The 27,637-nt window shown below is 38.7% G+C and overlaps 1 protein-coding gene across 2 annotated transcripts in view; it reads right to left on the bottom strand.

The window, feature by feature from the left end:
• Positions 1-27,637, bottom strand: part of sha (shavenoid) — a 509,126-nt gene that overhangs the window by 302,418 nt on the left and 179,071 nt on the right. Inside the window, exon 1 of one of the 2 annotated variants that reach the window (XM_083115603.1) lies at positions 22,573-22,625. The exons of the other annotated variant lie outside the window; for it this stretch is intronic. The gene's annotated coding sequence lies outside the window, so the exon portion shown is untranslated. Of the gene's footprint in view, positions 1-22,572; positions 22,626-27,637 lie in introns of those variants that run through there. 2 annotated transcript variants of the gene reach the window in all.

Genomic DNA, 27,637 nt, shown 5'->3' on the forward strand with positions numbered 1-27,637 from the left:
TCAATTAACTTGTTTTTGGCAATTTCTGTATTACATTCAGGAACTTTTTTTGTTGTTTTTTGACCATCAAATACACGTAAACATCTTCTGCACAACTTGAATATTCTATTAGATTTGTCTAGTTGTGTTCTCACTAAAGCTTCAAGATTATGTATCAGAGTGTAATGATATTTGCCATCCTCTTCAATTAAGAGCAAATCAATTGGAATAGCAAAATCATCATCAATTGTACTGATTCTGAGAGGTTCTATCGGGCAATTGCCAGTGGAGCAAATAAATACATTAATAGATAATTGTTTGCTATTGATATCCCGGGCTCTTTTTTCAAATTTATCAATATTCTGAAGAGACATTGGATATTCTAAACCCTCCATTGCATCGTCAAAATCATGTTCATGTTGTTTGTAATAACTTATTCTCTGAGGATTCCTTGAAACTGGATACAAAGCAGCTAAAATACACCACAAAAAGCATTTCTGGTCGGTATTTTCTATATTAACCACGGCTCTTCTGTTTTTAATATTGGCAGGTAATGGCAGATATGTAGATCCTTGTAATGGGCTGAATTCAGAAATATTAACATATAACCTGTGTGGAGAGCCACATAGGCTCCATCCAGACTCTTTTGCAGCAAATTCAGAGTGTTTAATGTTTAATTGTTCTATTAAACTGCTTATTATTGTGTCTGAATTTGCATTTGAATATACAGGTACAGTTTCTGTCATGTGGGGCTGTGTAAATTTTGTGCCATTTGGTTTCTTATATTGAGTATACAATTTGAGAGAGAGCTTATAAGAGCCATTTTGTGCATTTAGAATTGCCTGCACATCAGGTTTTACACTGTTCAAGAAATTCTGAATGCCACATCTTGGCTCTGATACAAACCGATAATCCCTAAGTTGGGCATTAAAACTGCTATGGATGGGTTCATAGCGTGGCTGTTTTGCTGCTCTGGCATTAAGAGGTACTTCATGCTTTCTTTTCAGACCAGATGTGGATGGTTGTGGGGGCAATGTTGATGACTGTGCGGAACAAGTATCTTTATGTGTATATGTGAAATATTCCATGCTATATTTTCTATTGCATTTGGGGCAAATTTTTGTGGGAGTTCTGCGTTTGTCTGGGTTACAAATCTTTTGGTGTCTGGCCCAATTAGAGCTAAATATATTCTTATTGCATTGGTCACAATATTTTTGATTCGGCATTTTTGTTGTTGTTTATTATATACAATTTCTTGGGATTCAATTCAAAACTCTATACTGGATCAGTTGGGTTCAACACTGTGCTGTGTATACCTAGTGTGTATACCTAGTGCATGTGTGTGTGTATGGCTATGGAATTTCTGTTGTTGTTTATTATATACAATTTCTTGGGATTCAATTCAAAACTCTATACTGGATCAGTTGGGTTCAACACTGTGCTGTGTATACCTAGTGTGTATACCTAGTGCATGTGTGTGTGTATGGCTATGGAATTTTTGTTGTTGTTTATTATATACAATTTCTTGGGATTCAATTCAAAACTCTATACTGGATCAGTTGGGTTCAACACTGTGCTGTGTATACCTAGTGTGTATACCTAGTGCATGTGTGTGTGTATGGCTATGGAATTTCTGTTGTTGTTTATTATATACAATTTCTTGGGATTCAATTCAAAACTCTATACTGGATCAGTTGGGTTCAACACTGTGCTGTGTATACCTAGTGTGTATACCTAGTGCATGTGTGTGTGTATGGCTATGGAATTTCTGTTGTTGTTTATTATATACAATTTCTTGGGATTCAATTCAAAACTCTATACTGGATCAGTTGGGTTCAACACTGTGCTGTGTATACCTAGTGTGTATACCTAGTGCATGTGTGTGTGTATGGCTATGGAATTTCTGTTGTTGTTTATTATATACAATTTCTTGGGATTCAATTCAAAACTCTATACTGGATCAGTTGGGTTCAACACTGTGCTGTGTATACCTAGTGTGTATACCTAGTGCATGTGTGTGTGTATGGCTATGGAATTTCTGTTGTTGTTTATTATATACAATTTCTTGGGATTCAATTCAAAACTCTATACTGGATCAGTTGGGTTCAACACTGTGCTGTGTATACCTAGTGTGTATACCTAGTGCATGTGTGTGTATGGCTATGGAATTTCTGTTGTTGTTTATTATATACAATTTCTTGGGATTCAATTCAAAACTCTATACTGGATCAGTTGGGTTCAACACTGTGCTGTGTATACCTAGTGTGTATACCTAGTGCATGTGTGTGTATGTGTATGTGTATGTGTGTGGGTATGTGGGTGGGTATGTGGGTGGGTATGTGGGTGGGTGTGGGTGTGTATGTGGGTGGGTGTGGTCAAGGTCAAGGTCAAGGTCAAGGTCAAGGTCAGGGTCAAGGTCAAGGTCAAGGTCAAGGTCAAGATCAAGGTCGGGGTCAAGGTCAAGGTCAAGGTCAAGGTCAAGGTCGGGGTCGGGGTCAAGGTCAAGGTCAAGGTCAATGTGTGTGTGTGTGTGTGTGTGTGTGTGTGTGTGTGTGTGTGTGTGTGTGTGTATGTGTGTGTGTGGGTGTATGTATGTGTGTGGGTGGGTGTGGGTGGGTGTGGGTGTCGTGGCCTAGTTTTAAGTGTGGCCGAAAAAAATATCAAGAGGGGCATATTTTTGACAGAATTATGGACAACAATCTCACAGAAGTGCCTTTTGTAAGTATAGACACATCAATCCGAGGGGGCTCTTCCTTTCTCATGGAATCCATGAGGGCTTTTTTACAAAAATCTTGGATTAGAGGGGGGTGCTACACTTGAGCAAAAAGCTCATATGGGCATGTTGAGCTAGGTTTAAGTGTAAGCAATTCTGCTTGAGGGGGGCTCTTCCTTTATCGAGTTTATAATATCATATTTTACATGGAAGGAAATGGATTTCGTCGAAACTCCTTTTTTGCTACCAAAAAAATGACAACTCTTGTTCCCCTTGTCACGAAAATCGTAAGAAACCGTTAAAGATTAGCTTTGACTGTGTAAACATCACATCTACTTCGAGAAATATGCACATAAAAATTTCTCGAGATTTGTTGGCAGACTACTTTAATGAAGGTGACCATAGAGCCCTCTACCGGTTAAAAAACGAAACAAAAACAGAACGTAACCGCGGAAAGCTCTCCACTTGTTTTATCATCCATGACCACAATTTGTTCGTGCTCAGGGGTGAAGTGACATTCTGTGTTTCTTTCCTATAAGTTCTCTTACCTTTCAGACAAATCACTGCGAAAGTGTAACCAATCGCGAGATTCCTCAAATGCGTCGAGTTTGTAGAAGGAACCGGAACTGTGCGGCAGAAATTCGTTGCCCCTTTACTGTGCATATTAACTTAAATATGAGAAATTCTATTCTTCTTGAATACGATCTTATCTTAGCATTCATGTTTTTTTGTTTGAAACTGTATTACTCTTCAGTGCACAAGAAAGAAACTTACATTTTATATTGTATTACATAGAAAATTATAATAATAAGTTATTGCAATCATGGGCTTCGAAGGTGAGCGGGGGGGGGGGGTATCGAACGGGTTCGTCGACTCAACTAGAAATTGATATCGTTCAAATTAGAAGAAGGAGAAAGCTTGTAATTTTTATTTTTAATAACACAAATAAAGTTATTTTAGATAGTATTTGAACAAAATAACCAATGCAAAACCCAAGAACCAGGAGCGCGCTTGGAGCTACTTCAAGTTGGTTGGCATGCACACGCGTGCGTTTCTGCCTACATCAGTATTGGATAAATACCCTGGATCTGTCTTTTTCTTCTTGCTCTTGAGAAAAAGCTAATCTTACTGTGCGATGTTGGACCTTCGCTTCTTCACAGTGCGTTAGCAAAACGAAACTAGTTTTCTCTTATGGGAATCCATCATAAGTGATCATTTTCCTCGCTTTGTGGCTCTGGGGGTGTTCATCTTGTGTGCCCAAGGGACGTGTTTCCTTGTGGTGATGTGTGTCTTTAGTGGAAAGCTTAATCCATTTCTTCTCATGAAAGTTTGATCAATCCAGACGAGAATGATGTCATGCTGGCAAATGAATATCAGCCAATGATGTTAGGTCGGCAAGTTATGATCAAATTTTGACCAACGTTCCAATTTTTCACTTTTTGAAGAGAGAACTCCACAACTGAGTATCTTAGCATAGGGAAAGTTAACGCTGAGCAAAACATATTCCAATACGAATTTACATACACACATATTATACTCTCATATTTAATTGCTAAAGACTTAATTGCCGCCAGGTTGAAATTAATTGATTGATTTGTTGCTTTAATGCAAGTCCACTTTATACACAGTAAGGCTAATCGGGACTGGACCTACAGTTTAAAGTGGGATCCGAACCACTATGTGCCTCCACCGGGTATCGAACCTGAGGCCCCTTGATTGCAAGGCGACGACGCTACCACTGCGGGTAGCTGATCTCATTTGATTTTTCTTAGTTAGCGTCGCTTTTCTGCCACACTAAATAACAACAATCGCGACGATGAGGATTATTAAGATGAAATTGTTGAAGGAACACTCACAAAGAACGCGCTCATGTCCAGGCCGGGATTCGAACCTGGGACCCCTGGCATCGTAGGAATTGGAATTTGTTGAATGAATGGGGATGAATAAATTAAACAAAATAGAAGCGGTTAATGACGGTGCATTTTCTTGGTCCTTTCTCAACCCATCCAGGAAACCTTGGACTTCAGTCTAAGGGCTACTGTTAGAGTGGGCACACATCGTCCAGTATATTGAATATTATAGTGAAATAGCCAGAAAATTAACTTAGATTACCTCAGGCTCGTAGCCAGGCAGGGGACAAGGGGGGCTGAACTCCTGCTGGCACTGCTGTCAGCCACCTTGATATTATGTATAACAATTTTGTATAATTTGTTTGCAGTGAAGAGTAAAAATGTAGACAGCAGATATTGTTTTGCTCACAACTTGGTGAAGGATAAATTCACAGAACATGAACAGCAGCTATTACATTCATTCATCTTGTTTATGAGCAGAAGAACTTCTTTCATTGCGGAGTTTATTTATCTGTACCTTCCCTGCCCCTGTTGTAGCTCCCCTTTAGACAGAAATCTGTGACGTTGACGTCATCATCCAAATTCCCTCCACAAATGCATCAAAAGTTCCCAAGTTCTTGGACCGAAGGGGAGCTTTATTGCTTCAGCCGGGGATGGAATGTAGGGAAGGCACTGTGATTCAATATTGTACATTTTCTTGTATTGATACAAATATCTGTATCATCAAAATCAGTATGAGGTGTGTAGTAAGTGATGATGTCAGTAGCAGTCAATTAACCCTTCAAGAGATGTTTTAGAAGATATACGGATAGGAATGCAGTATTTGTATGATATTTCTAAATTGTATACATACACATGATTTACCTTCATTTAACACTGCTAAACTTTTGGTATGGTTTACAAAGACCCGAGCGCTTCTTTGGAAAGTAAGAATGTGTTTATAACATATTGTTACCTGCTAATATACATATATATATAATATACATACATACATACATACATATATATATATATATATATATATATATATATATATATATATATATATATAGTGTGTGTGCGCAAATTGTAATTAATACACATAGTTAGTCTTACACTTTGTAATTATATAACACTGCATATATTATAATGTTTTATTTTAATTTTTAAAACTGTAACTGTAGAACAATTGTATAATTTTTGTATAACATTTCTATCTTGTTATATGTGTTAAAGGTTTCATCCTGGAATTGAATGTCTCACATTTATGTGTGTTTCCATTTCCAATACATTCGAATGAATACATATTCGTTTCAATAGCATTTACAAAATCACCTCTGACATTTTATTTTAAACAAGCAAGATTATTTTTGTGCACGAGTGTGTTAGCCGATGCGTAGCAAAGTATTTTAGGAACAACACTTGAAAAAAATTCTTGTAGGACTAACTAATGAAAAATTTATTTGTAATCGAAGATCATAATACCTTTTAAGGTGTTGTAATATTATAATGGGATTGAGATACGAAACTCTCTGATCCGGATCCGGATTTTCGGATCCGGATCCAGATCTGGAAGTTTCGGAACTTTTGGATCCGGACCCGGAATTTTCGGATCCGTTTGGCCATCCCTACTTTATAACAAGTTTCATCTTGTTCATGAGAAAGAATTCAGATTCCGACATATTAGGAATCTTATGATCTTTGTTACTGTCGCTGATGTAAACAAGTCGCGGTTATGTTGTGCACGAACATGAAACAACATATGAACGAAACCAGGGCTCGAGGAAGATAGGAAGCCATACACGCGAACACGTGGGAACGTGCTTCCACCAATTTCTGCTCCCATTTCACTACATAAGTCACTCGTAATGATGGATACCGGAACAGGGACCACTGAAGAGGAAAGGAAAGCGAAACATTGTCGGCAATTTTCCCATCAGCCCCGACGCAACTAATTACGGCTATGTTAATTACAGTTCTTACAGCAAGACGCAGGTTAGGTAATAGTTTGAATATTAATTACTTGCACGAATGAACGAAACGTGTTATGCAAATACAGCATGTAATAATGTTTGTCTGCACGAGTGCGTTCAGCAGTTCAGCGTTAACAATCCCCAAAATATAAGGGTTGTCCAAATGAAAGTGAGACTCTTGTTTGTTTTTGTTTTTTTCAGTAATGATTTAATGGTTGTAGTATATGAACATACAGGAAGTAAAAGTGATCCATGGGTGACATATCCTCTACACATAGTCACATTGTCTGCTCAAGCAAGTGTCCCAGCGCGTCACAAGGGTGTGGATACCCTGAGCGAAGAACGTCTGTGGTTGACTGCGGAACCAATGTTTCGAAGATGTGGTAGTCGCAGGGCGAGAGATCGGGGCTGTAGGGAGGATGTTCGAGTACTTCCCAGCGGAAACGCCGCAGCAGATCACGGCACACCTGTACAATATGAGGGCGTGCGTTGTCGTGCAACAGAAGAACCCTATTTGACTGTTTAGGGTAGTGCAGTATGTGGTTGCCTTGACAGTCCCACCTGCGTCCAGAAGAAAAACGTGAGCATCACTTTTCCAGCTCTGATGAAGGAATGATCATTTTTTTTGGGCATGGTGAGTTGGGCTGGGTCCGTCCGTTTTGTGGCTGGGTACAAGTGGTGGCACCACCTTTCATCTGCGACCACAATCTTAGAAAGAAACGGATTCCCCTCTGATTGGTAACGCAGCAGATGCTCCATGCAAACACAAAGCTCTGCGTGGTTAAGCTACGACAAGAGTTTCACTTTTATTTGGACAACCCTTATAGAATAAAAAAATTAAGCAAACTATTGTAGAGCATCCTGTGGCTACTCAAGGACCATAATAAAATGCAACTCTTATTCCCGGTTTTCAAGGCGAACTTTACAAAATTTCAATGGCACAAGCACATATTTTCTCCTTTTCAACTTCACGTATTACTGCTTCCCACCAACCCGCCCACACACAGACACAAGTACATTAGGATTGGAATATGGAAGAGGATTCGAATATTTGTAGGGAGAAGTTTCAAACCTTGGTGCCTATTAATAAAACCAAGGTGTGTATATATATGTCTGTGTTTTCTAAGATTATTGTACTTGAGGAATAAATATAATAAAATAAAAGTATATACAGAATATGAATATAAAATATAACAAAGAAAATCATATATATGTTTGACCAGTGTTTCCAAAATTTCTAAATTGACTTGTATATGTTAAGGATTTGTTTGGTGCTGATATTCAGCTTGCAAATCTTACGGAAATTTATAATGATAAATATAATAAAATACTAACTTGGAATATATGATATTATCTATTAAATTTATTGAGTAATATATGTCCTTAGACCTTAAGCCTCCCAAAGGAACAGGAGTTGCAAGATCTGTCTTCCAGAAGTAGGACGTTCCAAAGGCTTCTTCTTATTTTGCTTCCAAGGAATTTAGGATATCTTCTTCATTAAGAATAAATATTGAATAAATAATGAAAGAGAAATTATATGTCCTTAGACCTTGAGCCTCATAAAAGAATCAAATGAAATGAACTTCCAGAAGAGAAGGAAGTTCCAAGGGCTTCTTCTTCATTCCATAAGGTTGTGGTCATCTTCTTGATTCTTCTTAATGATTCTCATCATATCAAAGTTCACACTATACCAGTTCATATATATTGAATTTTGATAGAACCACAAGTATTGTAATTAAGCATGTACTATAATTATGAATATTTTACTTTGCTTTTATGCCAGTTTTGCTAATAACGAAGATGATAATGAATGATATGACGAAATTAATTTTCATTATTCACTTCGCTCTCTCGCCGAACACGCTTTAGGCAAACCGTATACCACAATTAATTCCACACTATCAATCCGTTTCACAGGAACGTCAATGTCCTCACAATCGCTAACTAGTTTCCACCAATTACCCATACGACTAGTGTTGCCCACGAGACGAGACTTTGGCCTGTCTCGTCTCGTGGAAATGCTGTGAAATGCTCTCTCGTCTCGAAAATATTCGTTTGTCAAAGGGACACATGATCAATCTCGTCTCGTCTCGAATTTTTAAAAGCCTGTCCCGTCTCGTCCCGTGGGCAACACTACATACGACTTTACAAGTCACTAGTTCTTCGAACTTGCACTGCTAAAAAGAAACCATAGGTTAAGTTCAGCAAAAGATAAAGAAATATCCAAGTTCTTCGAATAGTTCGTTGGCCCTTATGTAGTCAAGGATGTCAAGCACAACACTGCTAACTTACGGGATCCATGGAAGGGGAATTTTTTACAATTTGAAAAAAAAAATAATATTGTTCACCTGAAAGACGACAGGAATTATTGCAATGATCGTATCACCAGGCCAAAAGGGACTAATTTTCGTAGTAAAGAAAATTTCCTTCATGTACGTACGTATATTACGTCAAATTTCTTTGATTGATGGGAGGAGAACTTGCTACGCCTTGTTCATTTTTACCATGTGAATAATTTATTTGTTTGTTAATTTCACAGAAATGTGTTTGTTTATTTGTTTGTTTAATATTGTCGTTTGCGTCATTGTTCAATTTATAACTTTTGGCTGTATGTTTTTAAAAAAAGCATTATCGGAAGCAAAGTCATTTCCCGAAGGATGAGAAAAATTAGAACTGTCTAATCCTTTGTTGAATCCGTTGCCAAGACAACGGAATGTGTGAAGTTTGAACGTTGAACGTCGTTCGAGTCTTAAGCTGTGGTATGTAATATTTTAAAAGACACTGTTATAAAGGAAAAGCAGCCGCTTATTGTGTTGTGATCTAATAAGTAAGTATAGTGGTATTAGGAAAACTATCATATGCGGGAAATTGCTCTAACTCGTTCATTCTCTACATTTTTACATTCGTGCTTACCTATTCTGCATTGCGAAACATTGTTTAACAAGAGATTTCGTTTTTTTTTTGTTTTTTTTTTTTAACGAAATTAGTATTTATTGTCGACATATCGAGTAATTATTGTTCGTTCTTTTCTCGCTTCCTGAACACGCAAAATGGCGGGCAAATCTTGACTAGCGTTGTGTTTCAATCCCCGAAAACCATTCCCGTACAGCCCCAAAAAACATTCACGCATAGCCCCAAAAACCATTCTGGTTCGTATAACCATGCACGAATAGCCCCAAAAACCATTCACGATAGCCCCACGCACCATCACGATAAGGTTAGGTTAGGTTGCTTTAGGTTGGGTAATATAGTGAAAAAACTGTGCGTTTGGAAACACTTGCCGGGGATTACGTCATCAGATGCTCGCAACATCCGGTTCAAGTACATGGATGGAAATGCAAGCAACAGCTTTCGTGCATCGGACGGACATTATTATAGAAAACTACATGATTTAGCGGCTAAATACATTGAAAAATGCGAGAAAACACTTCCACGACCTTCCGAAATTACACAGAAACTCAATTCCATAAGTACTTTGTCCTGTAAATTTGAAGAAATCCATTTCCCGCATATGACATTTTTATCGTGGTATTTGTTTGCGGTGAACGTTGCAAGTGATATAGCTTTAATAAACGTTATAAAACGGTAAGAAGTTAGTAATTTTTGTAATTGCGCGTCCTGAGAATGGTCAGTGAAGCAATTAAGGAAATAAGAGTCCCATAACTCTACCGCACAAGGTGATTGGGCAATTACGGTGACGTAGTACTCCAGTGCCGCTCACCCAAAAAAAGAACGTCACAGGTAAATTAATCACAATGTTTGTAGGTCACATGATATCTTCTTGCAGGTAAACAGCCATAGGCGTTCGCAGGGGGGACAAGGGGGCAAATGCCCTCTCTAATCATGGACGTCCGAAGATTTTTTTCTACTGAGGGACAAGCAAGATATTTTTCCATGGGGCATATTAGTGTTGCCTCCTCAAAAAACACCTCTTGAATTTGAAATTACCGCATCCCCATTATAATAACGTAAATTATTATGACTGAAATCAAATTCCAGACGCCCATGCCCCTATATTATTATATTTTCACCTAGAAATTTAGGATAGAGGTATCTTATCGCCGTTATTAAACGATATTATACTCTTAAAGAAAATGAAGTATTTTCAAGCCAATGAAAGTTCAAAGCAACTACGGGGGAAGGGGTGCAGTAGTGCAACCACAGGGGGGGGGGCATTGGCCCCCAATCAAATTTATCGGGGGCAGACATGGAAGTAAATGAAAGCAAGACTAACAGAATCTGAAAGAAGCAGGACAAAAAGATACTCAAGATGGAATTAGTTTTCACGTCTTTCTTGCATTATTTCTTCCAGACGTCGAAGAGCCCCTGCAGGGGGCACAGAGCTGCAATTGACCCCTCTATTTCAAATTTTATACAAATAACAATACGTTTCGTAAAATTTCCTTGCTCGCTTTGCTCGCAACGTCTGCTTTTCTTGTAGAGTCTTGTCAAGTTCAGAGCAGTAGCTAGGGGTCGGCGGGAGTTGGCCCTGGACGCCAAACGATGTACGCGTAAATGAAAAAAAATGTAAAAGAGAATGCCAAGTCGCTCCATGAAAATTTTTGCGCCATATTGTTTCATTTTGCAAAAATTTGGATCTGAAAATTTTCTTGTCGCTTTGCTCCCAATTTATTTTCTGTAATGCATTGTGCGTACGTATATTGCCAGGGGGAAAAAATACTGCTGCTGAACGGATATATATGTGTGTTACACACAAGCCTATACGGTACCTTCAATATTGAAAAGGCACACAAAAGAAGAACATAGCTGGAAACTTAATAGGAATACAAACAATAGATATATATGGGGGTATATTTATACACACACACATCGATGCAATTAAACTTAAACAGTGAGATAAGTTTAGGTTTTTCTTTCCCGACTGAACTTTCATCATACGATAGACTCATTTTGATTTCCATTGTAAAACTTCCATTGGGGCAAGTACATTTTCTAGTTCATATAGGTTGCTTTATTACGATGCATTCTACAATCAAGGAGCTGCAAATATGCCCGGATAACAGTGGCCACTAAGCCACTGATCATCTGATACTAAGTAATCAGCCAATCATGAGTCGACAAACTTGCTACGAAATATGTTCGGCTAGACTGCACAATCGACCCTTGTGTTTTACAGTTTCGCCATCAAAAATAAATTTGTTCATTCGTAGTACTCAATTCCTGCTTCGATTTGGCGCTGTGCATTTTTCAATAAGTTTCTGTGAAATACTATGAACTTTGTTACATTACTTACCATAGAAGCTTTCCTTTATCGTATTTCCATGTTGCAAACGCACAGTATTGCCAGGTCGAACTTTGGTTTCTAACGTGGATATGTATGCGAATTTCCACTAGAATTCAACTTTCTTGATTTCGCCTTTTCATCCGTATTTATGTTTTTCATTTTATCTTTGGATATTGAAGTTTCTATTTTTTAATAGCTGTAAATTATTTTCGTTAATTTAAATTGTTTTTCTTCAATTTGTTTGGGAAATATATGTTTTTGTGTTCAATGTTGTCCTAGCGTTGTGCTATAAAGGAGACTTCACTTGTCTTTCTTATCGCACAACGTGAGGACAAACTTGTGTTGTACCGTTGGTCGAGGAATGCCTACGTTGTTAGGTTAGGCCCGTTAGGATTGGTTCTGTTAGCATAAATACACTGTAAATGTATTATTTATGCTAAGATAACTAAAGCCAACAACCCTTAGATAACAAATTAGGCATTTAACTTACATCTTCACGCAAATTAGGCTCACTATGTTTCATTTTTAATGGAGGTTTCACAAACTTAATACTACGTTTTTTCCCACTTCCCATTGTTTCCTCGCTATAAATCCTACATTTCTGGAATCCTTGATTCATTCCCTTTCCAACGATTTCAACATCCTTACCCTTTGAAAAATCTACTCAACGCCGTAGAGTTATGCAACAAACAATGCCTTGCAGGAAAGCGACTATTTCAGGATGTAGATGTCCCACTTTTATTGCCGGTGAGTGTACGTGTGGACTGCAGATCGCGCAACAATACTGTAAGAGGGGGTGAGCGAGACAGGGGGCTTCCCTGATGGCATAGTGGTGACGTCATTGACTTGTATTCAAGGGGTTCCGAGTTCCATTCCCTGTGGGAGCACATAATAGGTCGGAACCCATTTTGAACTGTAGGTCCAGTCCCGATTTGCATAAATGTGCACAAAGGGAATAAAATCAAACTTCAAACTACTTCTCATACGATAGACAGTTCATTCACAATTGTTATAAACAGTATTTATTTGCTTCTTTGAGTGTTTTGGGTATAATTCTGTATGCTTGTGTTTCTTCCATGGTTCACTGTAGTTTAAAAGAGCCAATAAGATTTGAACATTCAGCCCTCCCCCATGCGACGAGGGAAGAAGTATAAATATGGCCTCTCTGACAGAGAACAGAACATTGCAGGGTGCGAAATCATTGAAGATTGGTGTATGTATGTATATATATATATATATATATATATATATATATATATAGAAGAGAGAGAGAGAGAGAGAGAAGCTATACAAATATATATATATTTAGAATTAAGATTTAAAATACATTATTATTATTATTATAATTATTATTAAGTATATACATATACTTTTATATATATCAGATATTTAAAAAGTAGCAAACTAATTCCTATACTGACTGGTTAAGGATGTCCATAAATGACAAAATACATTTAAAATATTTTTATTATCTTTTACGTTTTTGTTTTTGCTTTTTATTAGTATAAATCAGTTAGATTTCATAGTTATATTTGTCTTGCATTGTTATTTTACATTTATTATGAATATATTATATCAATGTAACATTTGTTATTGGCGTAAGATCTGTAAATGGTCTCTTGAATGGGAGAGAGTATGCAACACTCACAAACACATTACTTTGTGTGTGTATTCGATACTATCCTTAGTAAAGGATATTTAATTGCTCGCCTTTTGTTTTTATAACAAACCCTGTCCCCCAGGATTTTTTTGGTGGTGGGGATTTTTGAAGCCAAGAATGTTGGTGGGGGGAAATCCCCCTGTCTCCGCAGGATTTCGCACCCTGCAGGGCAGTGTGTGTGAACGGATAGCCGAAGGGAGAGTGATTTTACGTACTTCAGCGACCTCCCATCACTCACAAAGCATCCAGAAGCGGTTCTGTGAGTTTTCAGCCATCACCCTGTAACATTAATTCAGTAAATTCTTACCTGTGATTGATTCTTTGGTTCCGAGCGCTCTGGTGAGGAACGGGATGGGAACCCAGGACTAACGAGCCTATTTAGTTGTTTATTTGGGTTTTTCCTGCCAGAAGCGGCCCGGTAAGGGTAGAGTGTTGCGCAACAGTTTAAATTTTTCTCATTTCCTGTTATTCTTTAACACATTTCACAATAACATCAATAATTTTATCATATTTCTTTGGTAAATTAACATCAGTAATTAATTAAACAAATAACAACTACTCGTCTTTCACTATCTGATTTCTATGTATTTGCTCAATGACAATACAACTAGTGAAGATTCCTCATGTTTAGCCTCCATTCTATTCTTAGTGAACTTAAACCTTTTCTGTTTGAAAGTTCGTATTTCAGCAAAATATGTCATGCTCAGAGAAATCGTCGGATGTAATTTTTGTTTCCATGAAAACGAGAAACAGACAAGAAAAATGTAACATTGTTACAACAATAACTATGATAAACGAAATCTCACAGAGAATTGCACACCGAGTTACCATTGTGGTTTCATCATGCCAATTGCACAAGAAACACACTGAGATCGGATATCTATGTAGTGGGATCCATGAGTAATACCGTGCAAATTGTCCACGACTATTTTCATTAATTTTTCTCTTACATCCTGTGTGTTTTTAAGCGATGGATTTTTATGTACGCTGGTGCAGGAGTTGTCAACAGCTTGTTTTAAGATTTCTTTTAATTCTTGAAGCTCTTATTGGGTCAAATAAAGTACACGAACATGGTGATGGACAATTTGCACGGTAATACTAATGGACCCCACTGTACTTCGCAACATATTAATTCAGAATTAGAATAACAAACAATAAGATATTTGAATATGACTAATAGGTCAAGTCCCGATTATCCATACTGTGCATACAGTGGACTTAAACAGCAAATTAATCAATACGACTCGGAAAGTGCATACGAGCAACATATAATATTTGAATGCTTAAAATATAATAAGGAGAGAAATACATTATACAAGACTTTATACTTTATTTTATCTTAGCAGAGAAGACATATATGTAATTTATTAAAGTTCTAGTTCTACATGGAAAGGAAATTGTATACATCATTTATAGACAGCCGGTATAATTTAAAGGTCCAATTTCCAAAAAAAAAAAAAATGAGAAGTTTGTTGGTCAAATCGTATTTTGCTAACATTCATAAGAAAATGTAACATGCGAATATAAAAGGTAACGTTTTAAATCTTTATCTAAATAGTCCTAATATAACTTCTGTTAAAAAAGAGGAAAGAAGATTTAAGGATACTTTTAAAGTACAATAATAATATATGTTCTAGAAAAATAATCGTGGTAAAAAAGGGCCTAAAAGTTGTTAGGTCCAAAATAAAAGAATGAATGAATATCATTGCATTATAATGATGTCTCTCGTAGAATGAACAAGATCTTAAATGACTGGCTATTTCACAGTAATATTCAAGTTACTGGACGATGAATGTGCACGATAACAGTGGCTCTAAACTTACCATATATATATAAATAAATGTATGTGTGTGTGTGTGTGTGTGTGTGTGTGGGTGTGTATATTTGTTTGTTCCGGCATAACTCTCGAACGACTGGAGCAATTTCAACCAAACTTGGTACACGTATCACTTGCAATCTGGAAATAAATACTGTTGGTGTAAGACACGCCTGGCACCCCTAGGGGTGAGGTGGGAAGGGGTGACATGTAAAAATAATCGAGAACCACCGAAATTAAATTTCGCACAAATATACATCCGTAACTCTATGCAATCCGCACAACGATAGTGTTTCTCGGGTTGTCTAACATTCAGGCTGTGTTGCGAATGGAATCCATATTGTCGTGACACTCCCAATGCGGTTCAACTCCAAGTTCATCACCTATCGGCATGGGAGGTGATAGGGGGTGAAAAATAAAATGCCACAAATGACCTAGATTAGTGTCGAATCCATAGTTTTCGGAGTCGCTAAGCTAATTGGTGACATTCACGATCACATTTAAAATTAGTTACATTTTACACTATAGTTAGAATTCATTATTTTCCTGTTACTCTAAACCTTTTTACGAGGTTTAATATAGTGTTCCTATGTGGAACGCGTCTGACTACCATGCTAAACGTCCCGGGTTCGATCCCCGGCCGGTTCAAATCCGGGAACTTTTCTAACGGTGGAAGCGGCCCCGGCGCCTACCCAGCGTCGAATAACATGGGTACCTGGGGGAAACCCTGGGGGGTAAAGGCGGTCAGGGGCGTGATGCTGATCACATCACCCCCACTCACGACCGGATCAAGAAAGTGTGGGGCGTTACCCCCACACCCCCTATACGCCTTCATGGCGTGGTGCTATGCACAGGGGAACACTTTACCTTTTTTTTACTTTATGTGGAACGGGAACACCAGGAAATTTCGTTGCCAAACGTCGTCGCACTTCTCCACAATTCCTCTTTCCGAAGTAACACTCGACAAGATAAATCCTTTGTTGTAATGTAAACTTTTGTGGTGCGATATTAAGCCATAATCTTCAACACACGGACACAACACAACACAACTTCCGAGGGAGGATTATAGTGGCGTCAGTCTGCAACGTCAACAGAAAGGGAAAGAGAGCGAAGGCAGGGAGAGCGAAAAAAACAGACTGTAGCGTGCGACTGTCGCGGACCCCGTTCACCGAGCCGCTAGCCGCCGAGTCTCGTAGCGAATGCTCTGTACTAATGGAATGCCCAAAGTATAACAGGGAGAGAAATATTCAAAAGTTTAAGCAAATTACAAGTACAATTTCCAATAAATCGTCGAGAAATACGTTTATCTTTACGATTGTACATAGAATCAATATGTCAATGTGAGATTCTTGCTGTTCCACTCAAGAAATCTGTGCTCTAAGTATTCTAAATTGCCAGCGAATACGCGTGCCCAATCACTTACTACCCACCAGTGAGTGCCGAGTACGTGGTCCTGACATGAGTGATGATAAATGATGAGTGGGAAGGAAACAGAGGCTTATTTGCCACCTACGGTACAAGACAACAGGTGGCGCTTTAGCCTTACGCACTGGAAGCGTTGTAATAGGCTGCAATGTTGGACCGAGTCAAAGTATTTTGACACATCGTATTAAGCATTCTGCATAAAGGGGCAGGGAATCACTGTTGCCAGATTCCCCGCTGCTTTCATAAATACGAGTGTCTATACTTGACTTGAATTTTAAACACTGCACGGAACTATACATTTCAACTTCTTACAGTTATATTAAAATCTTCTCTAGCAGTCATGCCTTTCGCAGCAACGGTCTGCATACGACAGAACATCAAATGGCGGAAACTGGACGCGCACAATTCCTCGGCAAATTGTCCATGACTATTTTCAATAATTTTCCTCTTGAATCCTACATATTTTGAGTGAATGGACTTTTACGTATGGTGGTGCAGAAGTTCGCAGCTTGCTTGTTTGGCGCTTGTTTCAAAGAAAGATAATAAAAATGGTGTGCACAATTTACTTGCAAATAGCCAAATACTTATGTGTTACACTGTACAAAGACAAAACTCCTGTGCAGTAATCGCAGTGTATGAAGATGAATGTTGATTGGATGATATATATATATATATATATATGGCTTGTATCGAACTCTAAACCATAACCTTCGTAGCAGTGGCGGCAATCGGGTCCCAAAACCGGTGGGGGGGGGGGGGCAAGGTGCCAAAACTAGGTGGGCAAAGACAGTATATTTCCCTTTGTAGATAACATTTAGCATGGTGCGGGGACAAAAGTGTCGAAAAGTTGGGGGGCAACTGCCCCCTTCGCCCCCCCTAATCGCCGCCACTGCTACGTAGGCAAGAGAGTGAGTCGAACACTTGATTACTGGGTCACCAAAACATACAATAAAATTTAATCCAATACCGAGTCACCTCCTGTTTACTAACAAAGTAAGCGATCGCGTTATTTATAACGTAAACATCGCACAGGCGATATTTTTGTGTTGGCCAATGAACTTTCTTCTACAGGACATTGTTCAACCTTCTCGAATACACCTCGGTTAAGGTTGAAATGTAGGTTATATTCGCAACTTTTCTGAAGATAAGAAGCTGTTCTGACGGCATGTACCAATTAACAGTCAATAAAGAAGTTAAACAATTATTAATTTGATTATTATCGTTGCAAGAAATTCTCAACGTTAATGATCGATCATTACAAGATCTTACAATAAGGTATAAAACCAAAAAGTGCATCCAGCTTGTTTTCCCATGAGAACAGATGGTAAATAAATCATTGTCTAATTGGAGTTTCACATCTGGATGAACTGAAGATACACGAGGCCAGGTGGATAAATGGATGAGGAAGTTCTTGCCATTTAGATCATTTAGTCAGCGCAATAACGACCTGCTGCCAAATGATGCCTCCACACTGTTAGATTTCGTCTCCATTACAAATGCACAAAGGCTCCACAAGAACTTATGTTGAGTCATGATGACCACTTAATGAATCCTCATTAGTAGCAATTCAAGGTTTTGGATGAATTGGTACTAATGACTGTGAATTTTAGGTTTTGCAATGATGCGGGCCTTGACGTTCAATCAATTTGAACACAATGTTTCGTCCAGTACAAATGGTACTTAAAAATGCATTTGACTTCCACAATGATTGTAAGAGGATTCTGTTAGTTACGTGGCACATCGCCCGTTTCATAGGGTGACCATAATATTTTGATCCAAAAACGGGACATCCCAAGGAGATCATCCCCCCCCCCCCCCAATTCGTGAACAATCAGTTTGGCCGAATTATACAATTATTATTATTATTATTATTATTAACGTATTATTATTACTTATTTATGGATGGATCACACAAATGATGCATCATAAACAATGAAATACGATCTCCCGTTGTCAAAAGAAATTAATTATTATAAACTCGATATGACTTACATATCTTTTATCGTCCCTTCTGATCAACCTTCGATGTTAGTTCTACGATGAAGTTGAGGAATGCTAGAAGTATTTAGCAGAAGAACCAATCTTCTTGAAAGCAGCTTCATTCTTCATCAACCGTTTATAAATCTTCCCGAAAACCTTACCCCTACATATCAGACACACAACTCTAGATTTTTCTTTCGATTTTGTGTCAATACGCAGGAATTGTTCTTGTTGCAATTCTGTAAATAAATTACATGCTTATTCACTGCTTTACAAATAACGAAACACACACAAAACATATTTTTTTTTAGCATGTGTCTCAAATTTAGACTTCGGTTTGAAGCTAACTCCTGGATTTTTATAAAATGAGACACGTAGTGTTTCTTTAATAACAATCACGGGCCGACCGGGACACGACAGTGAAACGAGACTCTCCCGGTCAAAACGGGACGTTTGGTCATCCAACTGTTTCATCACAGCAAACGGCTGGTATCCACAGCCACGTTTCCCCTTCCATGCACTCACGTTCCCTCCCACGGGTTCATTGGTCGAGCCCCCTGGTGTCGCTACTTATACAGATAACAGATAACTTCTTTTCGTTCGCTTGCACCAGAGGTTCCCGGTATAGGTTCAATAATTCCTTCACTCTTTTGTTTTTCTTGTCTATCGTTCTTGCAACATTGCGAAATACTTTAAGAACGCTGACACTAGGTGCCACTACCATCGCCGTGTGAATGTCGTTTATGGCTTGTAACGATCTCTCGCTCGCACGTTTAACTGCGATGGGTAGGAGTGGATTCGATTCATCTATGGCGGTCGAGAGGGTCGAACGAGACTAATTCGCGGGTTGTTAAGACCCGAGTCGCTAATTGGGGATAAAATTTTATGGCCGTGTCACGTAAAACGAACACAAGACTTGTGCTTAGCGTGCAGTTATTGTGTGATGATCGCACGTTGCGTTGAGTCCCAATGGTGTTCGAAAGGGTGGAAGGAAATTGCAAGGGATCATCAACACTAGGGCCGTCGAACGATTGCGTGGGTTCAACTTTTGACATATTAGTAGCATAAGCCCCCCCCCCCCCATGCTTCAATGTACCATCAATGTCAAGATGAGATTTCGGAGAATACCTCCCTATATTACACATGCTTCCACGTAGTACAAAGAAGACTAAAGAAGAGCTGTGGATCCATTTATTAATACAAATAATAAATGGATCCACAGCTATCAAAATGTATAGTTTTCTTTGTGAGAGGTCACACAATATAAACTTTACGAGTAAAATTTGGCTCTAACTTTTATAGCCTTTCTCTTAACGGAATGTGTAAGAGTTAATAACAAAATACAATAACTATGAATCTCAGTACACTAACTGTACAAAATGTAAGAGAAATAATGGACAACACTTGTGTTGGACATTCACTTACACGGTGGATCGAGTATCAAAGTATCTTTATTTATATAATAATAATAATAATAAATTTGCAATAAAATTGCTTTATTTTTAATAACTTATAATAGTTTTTATTGTAAAATCACAATTATAATCATGGTAATAATTATTATAGTCTATTAATCAAGTTTCATCAGTGGTCTGCCCCCCTCTACAAATATTTGTTGCGACGCCTATGCTGATAATGGATGAGCCCCCGCTTCCCCTCCGAGGCTACGGGCCTGGTCATGAGGATAGAAGTCGGGTGGGTAAGCCCCGATAACAAGGGGCACGGTCGGCTGACCATGCGTCTCGTGACAACTTTCAGTCGAAATGACCCCATGACAATGACTTTCGTTAACAGCCTCTTTACCTCCACACTACTCTTGTCTTCCCATGCACCTCTTCTCCTGAGGTACAGAATGTTCAGTCACGAGAGAACACGAAATCTCCTCGCTCAACACAAAGACCCTTTGGTCATCCTTGTGCCATAAGGCGATGTTCGTTACACACAGATTCATTCGTAGAATTCCTTCTTCCTGCCAGTGTTACAAGATGCGATGATTTATCACGAGACTTCCTAAAATGATCCACTGACAAATGTATCTTTGTCGTCTGTATTTCCCTGACAAATTAAAATTCGAATTCAAACGAGGAGCAAACTCACTTTTGCATCATAAATAGGATTATAAGATTCTTAAAATATTATGTTCAGTTAGATGCTATTTTTAGAAATATTGAAATGGATAGTATCGGCAAATTTAATATTTAATCAATATAGCAATGTTATCAACCGTGTCATACAGTGGGATGCATATGTATTACCTGCAGGTTGTTTTATCAATAAATACTAAAGTATATATCAGATTCATGGGTTGATATACTACATAGTTTGTAGTCAGTGCGAGGCTGCATGGTTATCGATGTTCAACTGTCTTGTTCTGTCGATTTTTTTGGGTAGTGTCTGCTGCCACGTTCTTTTTCTGCTGTAACCTCAAAAGAGACATGCGCGTGGCAGCAGACTCGGTCTTTGTTTTATCGTGATTTCATCATGCTATATACGCAATTACGTCTGTAACACATACTGTGAAGTTTTAGCAATTACTTACACAAAAATGTTTTAAGATTAGGTCCCTTACCATTCTTCTAATAATAAACCTAAATGCTCTCGTAGTTAGGTTCTGTTAGTATTAAAATAATATCGCTAAATGCTTTCTAAAAAAAAATGTTCTAAATTACCTGTACATTCATTCCCACTAGTCATAAACTTGCATTTTTGCGTCTTCATCTGTTCTTAAGATTTGTAACATCCTCTTAGCAGACGAATTACGTGGCAGGAGCAAATTTGACGCTTATTTTTACTGCTGACACGCGCGTGGCAGCAGACTCGGCCTTTTTTTTGTTCAGCACTTGTGTTCGTCCGAGCAAGATGGTATAATAAAATTCTCGGAATAGAAACTGCAATGTTCTTAATTAACCCAACATTACCTAGCAAGTTGTTCTTCACCATGTATATTCGCTTTCTTTACGCAATGAGTTTTTCAGGAATTGAAACAAAATGCCAAACAAGCTGCTGAAAACATCTACATCAGTGTACATAAAAATCTGGTTCCGTAAATGTACGTAGTATTCAAGAGAAAATTCCATGAAAATAAGCATGGCAATTTGCCGAATAATACTTGTGCATTACACTATTCCTGTGCAATTTTTACTTTTGTTAATTCTAAAACTGACCCTTGTTTGAAGACTACCCCAGTACATTAAAATCAGACGTGTACTAATCTTTCAAAATTGGACTTTGCAACACTGCTTCCATAGAATAAATAAGGTATTTTTTGCGTGCCAAGTTGGCCACCACCATAGCATATCACTGAAAGAGTTCCCTTTCGTTTGAACGAGTGTTAGGGACAACTCTGAATGCAACTACAGCTGCAAGCTCTCGTCTGAGGTGAATTGCTCTTGTGCCCAAAGAGGTGTAGGGCTCTGTCTAGAGTCACGCCACGAGCTCAGAACATGGCGTCCTCGTTGAGTGGGTAGCCGTGCTGAAATACACACAGTTAAGTGCAGGGGGAGTACTAACTTGCAAGCTTCTCTTATTCTCCATAAACGACTTAGATGTTTGTACTGTATGTAGCTTATGACCTGGCGAAAAGCAAATGTACATTTTGCGGCAGTTTTGTATGTAGCCGATGACTGGTTAAATTGTTATTCTGTATTGATGAAGAGGCAGAGACTTGTATTTATGCGGTTAAAGGTGCAAGTCATGGATTCACTTTAACCGATGATTTCTATTCCTGCATCCAAACACGTTTATAAACTGGATACGTCATGTAATATCAATCAATATTCTTGTTTAATATTAATTCACTTGTTAATGCAAGTAAAGAAATGGTATAGTGCAAGCATGTATCATGGCTCATTTTAACAGAAAATAATTAAATTGAACTCACTTTTTCTACGAAATAATGTTAAATTTTCCACAAACTTATTTATATACAATTCATTTAACTTCATCGACTTACCGTGGCCGTCTTCTTGAGATAATGAAATGGCGAAACACGACGATATTGACCATCCTCTTTTCGACTTTTTATGATTTACAGTTTCCACCGGTGGCGGCGCCAAGTAACGGCTTTTTTCAAATTTTATATGCTGGAATACTTCTTGGTTGTCCACAACGTTACCTAAAAAAAAGGTAAAGTGTTCCCCTGTGCATAACACCACGCCATGAAGGCGTATAGGGGGTGTGGGGGTAACGCCCCACACTTTCTTGATCCGGTCGTGAGTGGGGTGATGTGATCAGCATCACGCCCCTGACCGCCTTTACCCCCCAGGGTTTCCCCCAGGTACCCATGTTATTCGACGCTGGGTGGACGCCGGGGCCGCTTCCATCGTTAGAAAAGTTCCCGGATTTGAACCGGCCGGGGATCGAACCCGGGACCTTTAGCATGGTAGTCAGACGCGTTACCGACTGAGCCACCGCGGCCACTCCACAACGTTACATTCCCATTTGAAATAAAATGTTAGAGCAAAGAATTAAAGGTAAAAATAAAAACGCATTATGGTATCTCGTTCAGTTATATAGGATATTTTGAACAAGTATTGTAATTAAGCATTTACTATAATTATGGGGAAAAACGTATTGGCGGGAATAAATTATATGAGGGTATTTGGGTTAACGGCAGCCTTGATGAGGAATATTGTCTTTGGACTTGTACAGTGGGATCCATGAGTATTACCGTGCAAATTGTCCATTACTATTTTCATTCATTTTTCTCTTACATCCTTTGTGTTTTTAACCGATGGATTTATATGTATGCTGGTGTAGAAGTTGTCAACAGCTTGTTTTGAGCTTTCTCTTAATTATTGAAGCTCTTGTTGGGTCAAACAAAGTGGACGAACATGGTGATGGACAATTTGCACGGTAATACTCATGGATCCCACTGTACGAATATGAATTCTCCTCTCTCAAGACAATTAAGTTGCAAAGAATAATGTAAAGGCTAGAAACTCATAGAATGTGTTACGACCAATTCATGAAATTCTGGAATGTGTCACAATGTAAAAGGTATCCATGGTACACGTTTAACACTGAAAAAGTAAAATATTCCCTTGGATAAAACGCAATAGATTAAGCCAAATGTGACCCCCTTCCCCCCATGGTGAACTTGTCCCTTGAGAGAGCACAGGGTAACAAATGAAAACACAACAAATGTCCTTTGATTACGGCACACTCTTACCTCAGGATATTTATTCTAGAATGGGTGATCTATATATATCTTTTCACTCCGCATTGTGCGCTTTCCCACCAGGACAGAGAGAGAGAGAGAGAGAGAGAGAGAGAGAGAGAGAGAGAGAGAGAGAGAGAGGGGGGGGGGGTTGGTTTGCAAAGGGCACAAGCAGAAAGTCTTGAGGAGGTCCCGAGTTCCTAAAAATGCATATTTAATTGTCATTATGGGTAAGAAAATGGAGCAAAATATTGATTGATTGATTGATTTATTTGGTGTTTTAAGTACACTTTGTGCACAGTAAGGCTAATCGGGACTGGACCTACAGTTTAAAGTGGGATCCGAACCACTATGTGCCTCCACCGGGTATCGAACCCGACACCCCTTGATTACAAGGCAACGACGCTACCACTGCGCTATCGGGGAGGCACAGATGCAAAATATTACCTATTCTTCCATGAAAAGAAAGTCCAAAAGAGAGGTGGGAGGTTCTGACCCTCTATAATCCACGTTCGGTGCGCTCTCCCTAATTTTTTTCACATTGGGTGCCTCCCCACCAAGGAAAAATTATACAATACGTTGTATACTATTGTCACGGTATCCAGTGACATGTGAACAAACACCGTTCGATATTAATCATTTTTGTTTATTGATTCATATTATGTTTAAATGTAATGTGTGAGGTTTGGTTTATTTTGTAGAAAAATTTGTATCCGAGCCAGACGTCGGGAGTTGGGAGACGGGTTTTTCTGAGTGACAGCAAAGTATTTGGCTGATTTGCACCAACACGGGTCGTCACGGAGAAAGGGAAGACTTATTTTCGTCGGGACCAACGGAGAATTCGCCGCGGGAGGCCGAAGCTTATTTTTCACGGATGACCAGGATAATCAGCTGGAGCCCAAGCTAGCAAGAACAGAGGACGCGCCTCGTGACCGCATTTTGGGACAATGGACCGGGGTCATTTCCATCTCTTCGGAAACCCAAGCCAAACCACTCTAACGTGTTTTTCAACGGACAATTTTGAATCTGGTATAAATCTACAGGACTTCGAGTTCAACACACAGTTTTACCCGGATTTTGTAGAGAGAGAGCATCTCCGTGCTACACTCTCGCGTGACTATTGTTTTGTCTCCGTGGACTTTGTTTTTATTACGTACCGTGAGCGAATTGCCGATAGAGAGTTACCAGTGTGCGCTTTATTTGGTGAAGCATTACGCGTTGGTTTGTTTTTACCAAGCGTGGAGTACCAAAAAATGGGCGGCTAAAAAGATAGACAAGGGAGGCCGTCGCCTTCTCCGACGCCTGCAACGATGCACAGCCACCATCCGGTGAAACCGACGCCGATGACCGACGACCGACACACACAGCGCCGCGAAGCCCAACATTGCCCGACGCCCAGAAGGACGTTTCCAGTTCGACGTCCAACCGACGCCCGTTACGAGAGAGAGAGAGAGAAGGATGACTCCAGATCGACGTCCAACCGAAGCCCGTTACCAGAGAGAGATAATTCCAGGACGACGTTTGATTTGATGCCCGACACATTAGAGAGATTCCGGACCGACGCCTGACCAGGTGCAGCCCACGCTTCTGAGAAGAGAGACACGCGACGTTCTATGAAAGTGAAAGTGCTCAATATTGTCTCAATCATCCTTCGCCGTGTTCGACCTTGAAGAATATTTTCGCCGCTTTGCCTACTTCTCAGGAAATCAGAGCTATGAGGATAGCAGTACATCGAATTTTAAAATCTGAGGATATCAAAAACATTCAAGCAGAAATTGCACAAATCAGAGAAACTGTTGCTAGTCTCCCCAACAATCAAATAATTAACGAACTACATGCATTATTTACAGAAATCAGAAGTCAAGTACACGATCTTGCTACCCAGAGTTCTAAATTGAAACTTGATTATTTCTAATATTACGTTACAAATTACTACTCTTGAAGCAAGTCAAGAATCTGCTTTATCAGGTTTTGCTACTCAACTTCACGATCTCAAAGAGGAATATAAACAAGTGTATGTTGATGTAAAAATCAAACCTAGCTACGATGAGTTGGTTCGTACTATCAACGAACACTTGGAACCGGTATTAAGCAGACTAGATGACGTAGATACTCGTCAATTTTATTCTATGGAAATTGTTAGGTTACAAAGTGTTCCAAATGCTCGAGGGCACTGGACGTACGCCAATGATGGCAATGTTTACAAATTATATCCATACACTCAGGCACATGAATTTTTTTGTTGATGGTAGTTTACGATTTCTGAAGTTTAGTTTTCTAAAACATGGAAAACATATTGAAGTTCCTCAGTTTACTATAGTGCGAAAAGATGGTATACACAAGGCAGTTCAAATACCTACTGCATACTGGTACTTGTTTTACCGAAACTTTTAAGTTGATATTTAGTGAGGGAAGGATACATTGGGGGCAGTTGGAATAGCTGGAATGCTGAATATGAATCCACCACTGTGTGTTTTCTTTCTTGTATTTTGCAATCGTTTTAATTGTGGCGTACTGAGTAATAATTTTATTTCGTTTCCTTTGGCTATACATTGCCTCTTCTTTTCTTGTTGTTTTTTAGTTAAAAATCGAATTAAGTTTTAAATTTTTAAGATCATGATACGGTATTTGGTACACAACTCCTTTTGGTTTCATGTTGTTGTTATTATTATTATTATTATTTTTCAGGGTATTTATTTTACAAACCCCACCCTAATTTTTGTTTTGTATTCATAGCAATAGTTGTACCCAATGCTGTTATTTTTCACCCAATGATGCGTCTCTGCTTGTGAATCTTCCAAAAGCTGCCTCTTCCAGTTTTTGATCAGCCACATGACGATCATTCATATCTTTGTGTGTGTTGTAAGCAATATCATGCTCTTTGCAAGCAGCATCCAGAGGATTAATACCCCTGTCCCCTCTTTCTATTCGTTTCTCAAGTTTTGTACCGGGACCACAATATTGGTAACCAGGTACGTGTAACTCGAACGGAAGTTTATTAATAATATCATTCACTAAACCTCGACCCTCTAATATATTCCAGAATTTAGGAGGTAAAGTATTGATAATTTTAATTAAGTATCCTATACCTTTAGGATCGTTTACAATAAAATTAGCTAATTTGTCACTAATCATGTTTACAATACCTATTTTCTCATTATGGAAATTATTGTTCCCAGCATTTTCCTCCCCTGCTATAACCAGCAACCTATCTATAAGTTTTCTCACATCGTTTACCCATACAAATTCCTTAGGTAGAGTATTGTATTGTTTTATACCACTACCGGTTTTGAGTTGATTCCAGATAAGTTTAATCAGATTTTTGTATTTATCCCCGCTGCTCGATTTTACACGCTTTTGACTAGCATCGTTATTTTGGTACAAAGCATCAGAGAGTGTCAAAATTTCAGAGTAACTTTGATAATCATCTTCTGTAAAATTTTTTGGTTGTTTTTTGGTAATGAGCTCCCATAGCCCTACGGTACCAGGATATCTGGACCAGCTGTTTCTCCCACCCAAATTAATTTTTATGTTATCCCCTTCAAATGTTACTTTAGACTTGCCAATTTTCCATACTACGTCTTCATTACCCTCCATAGTTGGATACAATCCAAATACTTCATCTTTTTCGAATTTTCCTGTACTCAAATAATCCCTTGCCAGGGGACCCAATTCTATTTTCTCTGATTCTTCTATAGCTACTTTAGCAGGTGGTTCCTTAAGTACCAGAGGAGTGTGGATACTAGATAATGGCGTAGGAGGAAAATCTGCATAATTTTTAGCAGTAAGAGGTACCAATTCATTGATGAGTTTTTTATTTTGTTTTGTAACACTCTTAATCTCTTTACCAAGACCACTG

The sequence above is a fragment of the Lepisma saccharinum genome, chromosome 30, assembly GCF_977018435.1.
Source record: "Lepisma saccharinum chromosome 30, izLepSacc3.1, whole genome shotgun sequence".
NCBI lineage: Eukaryota > Metazoa > Arthropoda > Insecta > Zygentoma > Lepismatidae > Lepisma > Lepisma saccharinum.